Source organism: Macaca fascicularis, chromosome 4 (genome assembly GCF_037993035.2).
Source record: "Macaca fascicularis isolate 582-1 chromosome 4, T2T-MFA8v1.1".
Classification (NCBI taxonomy): Eukaryota; Metazoa; Chordata; class Mammalia; order Primates; family Cercopithecidae; genus Macaca; species Macaca fascicularis.
Window position 1 is genome coordinate 57,073,126 of NC_088378.1, and position 5,077 is coordinate 57,078,202.

Genomic DNA, 5,077 nt, shown 5'->3' on the forward strand with positions numbered 1-5,077 from the left:
GAATCATTAAGGATGCTTTTAGATGCAAGTAACAGCATGCTAAATGTGGTTTGAAAAATAAAGATGTTAGTTATTTCATAAAACAAGAAGCCCCGAGGTAGGTATTTTCAATGTTGGCTTAGTGGCTTAATGCGGTGGAAAATAACCCAGGTGACTGTCATCTTTCTGCTCGGCTACTTTCAGTGAGTTGTCATTTATCCTCAGGATTGTCCCTTTGACATTGTAAGAGAACTGCTGCAGCTCAGTCTGTATCCAAAAGAAAGAGGCACTAATTTTCCCTTGCATGGATCTTTTAACTAAAGAGGAAGATTTTTTTCCAGAAGCTCCAGCGAAGACTTTCTTTCTGGTTTAATTCGCCAGGATTTAACTAGATGCTGATGGCAGCAAGGGGAGCTGGGAAAGCTAGTGTTTTCAGTATTAAATACAGGTGGCTCTGCTGGCAAGGCTTTGGACGGGGGACTCAGGGGCACAGGTGCAAATGGCTGTTGGTTGCAATCATAACTGTTTGCTATGATTACTCAGAACAAAAAACATCTAACAAATGGTATGTTTTAGAATGATATATCTATATGTTTATACTTAACCAAAAGTATGGAAAAAAGTCATCAGTGAGACTATGTTTAATGGTATTGATTCTGCATACCCTTTTTCTTCCTAGTTGCCACAATTTATTGGTTTTTGTTTATTTTTTGTTTTTGTTTTGTTTTTCTTTTTTTTGAGATAAGATCTTGTTCTGTTGCCCAGGCTAGAGTTCAGTGGCACGATGACAACTTACTGCAGCCTCAACCTCCTGAGCTCAAGCCATCCTCCCACCTCCAACTCCCAAGTAGCTAGGACTACAGCTGTGCCACCATGCCTAGATAATTTTTTATTTTTCTGTAGATACAAGGGTCTCTCTATGTCGCCCAGGCTGGTCTTGAACTCTTGGGCTCAGGTGATCCTCCCACCTCGGCCTCCCAAAATGTTAGGATTACAAGCATGAGCCACCATGCTCAGCTCTAGTTGCCATAATTTGATTTTAAATCAAAGTGGCATGTTCTATGTTCAAAAATGATTCAACTGTGCCACCTACCTCATGGCTTTACTGTGGGCGACAAGTGAGAATACATGCAATTACACCTGTAAGGTATTCTTGATCTGATAGCATTATCCCCAAAGAATGCATATGAAACGTAGCTGTAAGTTTATTTATTTATTTATTTTTCACAGAATACAAATAAAAGTTTATTGTACAAAATTAAGGCCTTCGTATTTCATAGTTCACCAAGGCTAAAGAAACACTAGATAATTTAAGTCCTTCACAAAAATTTCACTTTCACTCCCCGTAATCTCTATTACAATGACCCAACCAAATGTTAGCAAAACAAACACTATAAATAACACCAAGTCCTTTAAAGATGACTATCCCAAATGTTATTTCTTGGCATAGGTGATCTTCATAGCATGGGATGTTGTGATCTTAAATCCCTGCAAAGCATCCCTGGCAGCTCCAGCCTGACCATCATTTTCAAATTCAACAAAAGCAATGTCATGCCTCCCTGGTACTAGACATACTTCCTTGAAGCCAGGGAACTGATTAAACAGCATGGATAACATCATCTCATTAGTCTCTTCTGGTAAGTTATTAAGGAATAAAATATAGTTTGGAGGATAATCGAGGACCTGAGGATTTGGTGTTGAATTTCCTTGGATATTAGCTGAATTTGGAGTTCCCTAGCCAGGCCTTTTGTTTGTGGTGGTTGCAGTCTATTCCACAGTTTTGCCCTTCTTCTTTTCTTTGTCAGCAAAAGTGCCGCACATTTTAGATATTATATCCGAATCTGTTTTTGCATATATATTCACATTGGTTTACCATGAAATGGAAATCCTTGTGACTGTCTCAAAGCACTTGTGGATGAGCCCAGTTCCTTAAATATGACAAAGGCCTGCCCTTCATCTTCATGGTCCTTAAAGCCACAAAGTCCACCACATGACCAAACTAAGAAAACAGGGCATATAGGGATCTCTTCAATTCTTCCTTTTTAATTTTGCCATTCACATTGTTGATATAAATTGTATGATTTGGTCTGATACCCATGTTTGAGTTAAATTCTTCAGAAAGAGACAGTAAATAATCTAAGGCCTACGTCGTCTCCCATAAGAAACAGAAACTACTGTAAGTTTATTTTAAGCTAGGTTTCACAGCCTAAATGAAAATAAAATGGAAAAAAATGTGTGAGATTGAAATTTTGCAATCTAACTTTCAAATTCACCTAGAGATATGATAGGTTAGACTACTAGAATACTGAGAATGTAACCTTTTAAAAAATGGAAATAGCAAGAAGGGCAATCTTCTGTCCTGTTTTAATCCCCACTGGCTATGCCCTGTCAAGATCTAGAACACAGTTAGGCACTAGAACCAGGAGCCAACAAAGCGTGATGATGCTCTCTGCAGCCGCCACATGCTGAGCATCTCCATGCTCTTTGGTGCTGCTCAGTGGAGCCAGAGTTAACCCCAGGGACCAGATGTCAGGGTTTGCCCAGGAAGGTCTCACTTTACTCGTACTACGGATACGGACAGGAGGCAAGGAAATACTAGGTAGTAGAGGGCGGTTCCCCAGCAAAGGCCCCACCCTCAAGCCTGGAAACCCGAGGCTTTAAATGGGAATAGGCATTCCTGTTTTTGCCCCCAAATGTTGCCTCTTCCAAGACCACCGTGGCCCACCACACCCCCATCCTATACCTATAAAAATCCCAATCCCCAGGCTCCCTGAGCAGAAGTATGGCAGAGCAGCAGAGCAGCATGGCAGAGAATGAGAGAAGAGAGGAAGCATCTGAGAGGAGTTCGGCTGGGGGCATTGGGAGAGGAGATCAGCTTCAGGATGACTGAACTCCAGGAGAAGATCATCTTCCCACTCTATCCCCTCTCCAGCTTCCCATCCCACTGAGAGCCACCTCCATCACCCAATAAGATCCCCGCATTCACCATCCTTCAAGTACATGTAACCTCATTCTTCCTGGATGCAAGGCAAAATTTGGGATGCACTGGGTGCAGAGACCCAAAAAGGCTGTCACCCTGACTCTTCGCTGAGCTGTTTAACACTTAAGCCATCCCCGGACAGCAGGGCTAAAAGAGCATTGTAATACTCGTAGACATTGCCATGGGGCCAGAGCCCAAAGGCGCTCACCCTGGCTCCGTCTCCTGCTCACCTGCATGCTCCCCTCCTGTAAGGGATTTGAGCATGTGGTGGCCAAGCAAACGAGCCACACCCCTGTTGCAAGTCCCACAGAGGGGTCCAGGGAGTCTCCCATTTCATTACTCCTACCCTAATTAAAAGTGTGCTGGTTTGGGGATAGTTACCCCATGAATCGATTTTGAAATTCTAGACCGTAAAGTCTCAACTCACACCCAATCTCTCAGCTGAAGAAAGAAAAGTTAAAAGAAAGGGAAAGTTGTAGGGTTGGGGAGTTGGAGCAGAAGAGGGTTAAACAGGAAGGAAAAAAAGAGTAGGCCATTAAGAAAATAAAAACTCAGGCCCTACATTAGGAAGAACAAAAATCCAGAATGCCATTCCTCCAGGTATTCTCCTTCTTGGCTGGGAGGGCTGGTGGGGAAGGAAAATTTCACAACAGCCCAATGAATGGATGGCTTGTTTCCCTCCAAGGAGGCTTACAGCTGGACACCAGTAGTCCGAATAGCAGTCCTGTTTCTCAGGCAGGCTTCCAAGGCCGCCAAGTGTTACAAGCCCTTCATAGAGCAGTGGATTTTAAAGGTGAATTGAAACTATTTTAAGATCCCTCTTGGGTAGCAGATGGACAGAATGACGGATTGTTACTATGGTGTAGTTGTTTTCATTCCTGGCCCAATTGCCGCACTAAGCACACAGCACTGTGGGCTCCACAAGAGACAGGCATGGTTTGCTCTCTCTGCAAGCACGATGTGTTCTGTAAAACATGCAAAGAAAGAAGAGTGGGAACCAGATTACAAGTTCTTCTAAATAAAATAGAAAAACATTTACTAGGCCATAATAGGACTAGGCAAGCTAATGCGGAATTTCGCTTTGATATTATCTTTGAGACCCAGTTGGGGGAAGGGGGGTGACATGTATGTGAAATTGTACTTTCAGGAGTTTTATTCAGTAATCCAAAAACTAAGAAGTCTTTTGATTGGATCAGTGTTACCCAATTTTGGGGCCAAAATAATAATAATAAACTTTGGTATACCTCAGTGGTTAAGAGTTCCAGTTCTAGGCCAGGAGTGGTGGTTCACGCCTGTAATCCCAGCACTTTGGGAGGCCAAGGCGGGTGGATCACAAGGTCAGGAGATCAAGATCATCCTAGCTAACACAGTGAAACTCCGTCTCTACTAAAGATACAAAAAAAACTTAGCCGGGCGTGGTGGCGGGTGCCTGGAGTCCCAGCTACTCAGGAGGCTGAGGCAGGAGAATGGTGTGAACCCGGGAGGTGGAGCTTGCAGTGAGCCGAGATCGTGCCACTGCACTACAGCCTGGGTGCCAGAGCTAGACTCCATCACAAAAAAAAAAAAAAAAAAAAAAAAAGGTTCCAGTTCTAGGTTAGATAGCCTTGATTCAAATCTCAGCTTCATCGGTTACTAGTAACTCTAGGCAAGTTTCTTAAACACCTTGTATCTTGGTTTTCTCATCAGTAAAATGCTGATGTTGCCTCTGTCATAAGGTTGTTGGGAAGAGCTGATAAACAAAATGCTTAGGACACTGCCTGGCACATCCTGGAGCTTGTTAATGTCAGTTGTGGTGGTAGCTGTCACTGTTAAAAGGTGTAATTTCAAGGTTCCATTGTAATCTCTTAAATGTGCTTAGCTATGCTCAAGTTGGCCAGCCAGGGAAAAATGTTTTTTTCAGAGATAAGGTACTGATATTTCGATAATGCTCCCAGTTTCCCTCCCTTGAGTAGGTCAGGAAGGAGGAAGGTTTGTGAAAGAATGGAGCTATTATAAAATATAGTTACAGGGTTGTATAGCTCTAAGGGGTTTCTGTGCTGCCCTGGTTACTTCTCTTGCAGAAAAAGTGTTTGGGAGACTGAGGCTGGCAGATCACGAGGTCAAGAGATCGAGATCATC

At 43.0% G+C, this 5,077-nt stretch overlaps 1 pseudogene; it reads right to left on the reverse strand.

The window, feature by feature from the left end:
• Positions 1–1,175: 1,175 nt before the first annotated feature.
• On the reverse strand, positions 1,176–4,221 carry LOC102120722 (U2 small nuclear ribonucleoprotein B'' pseudogene; annotated as a pseudogene).
• Between the last annotated feature and the right edge of the window lie 856 nt (positions 4,222–5,077).